This window comes from Vigna radiata, unplaced genomic scaffold (genome assembly GCF_000741045.1).
Source record: "Vigna radiata var. radiata cultivar VC1973A unplaced genomic scaffold, Vradiata_ver6 scaffold_83, whole genome shotgun sequence".
NCBI classification, from domain to species: domain Eukaryota; kingdom Viridiplantae; phylum Streptophyta; class Magnoliopsida; order Fabales; family Fabaceae; genus Vigna; species Vigna radiata.
In genome coordinates, this window is record NW_014543268.1 from 1,461,366 (window position 1) to 1,462,551 (window position 1,186).

Genomic DNA, 1,186 nt, shown 5'->3' on the forward strand with positions numbered 1-1,186 from the left:
AGATTTTACCTGGTTCTTTATTTTTTGTTATTCATTAAAAGCTTATTTAAACACTGATAAAAAAAGTTTATTCCATTCTTTTTTATTTAATATTTTGATGAAAAAATATTTTTATTCGTTGAAGACCTTTCATTAGACAATTTTTTAATAGTCCCTTGTTTTTATAGTTCGATGTATAGGTGTTTTTGGATCTTATAATAATACATGTAATAAAACTACTTTGTATCAAATTATTGATGAAAGGTATTTTTGTATGTGGATTTTGTATTGTATTATATTATTGAGGAATATACATTAAAGTTATTAAATTCAATAAGATATTTTTATATGTTCGAATAGTCAAACTTCAAAGATCTTGACTGTACCAGATGAGTTGGACGGTCACTAAACTAGCACGATACTAGGAGGGTCGGACAATATCTGAGGCATAACGACGTAGACTCGTCAACAAAAATTAGTTTCCATCGTGATGGTCTAGTTTAATGGACCGAACAGCCTGAAAATCAACTTGTAAAGATATGACCAGACGTTTAGAACGGACGACTAAGCAAAATCTATGATTTACATTGGAATAAAAGTAAGAAGTGATTAAGGTCATTGGACCGAGATTAAGTTGTGATTAAAGTTTCACTAATCTTAGGACCATTACTGTCCCAAATTTATTGCGTAAATTGTACACTTACTTGAGTGTCGAAAAATCTTTTATAAGTATCCGATTGATCGATTTGAGAGGAAAGAGACCTACGACCGAACGAAGATTAAAGAATAGAGAAGGAGACGTGAAAGTAGAACCAAACTAGCGAGAAAACAGATTATAAAGATGTTGATAGTGACTTTAGCTTGTAAAATATTTACTATTCACGACTTTAATATAATATAATTATACCATAGACCTTTCAATTCAATTTAATAATACTCTTCAATGACCACCTATTAGTAATTTTTCAACAATAATAATAATAACAATAAACATCCTACTACTACAATAATAATAATAATAATAATAATAATAATAATAATAATATATAATTAAATTAACAAGATTTGCATAATTACATGTAATATGTAATTATTTTCTCCGATATTTATATTTTGAAATATTTTTTAATTATTTTATCGGACCAGAAATCATTAGGACAGATAGATAAAACATATAAAATTAAGTATTATTCACCTATATTTAACC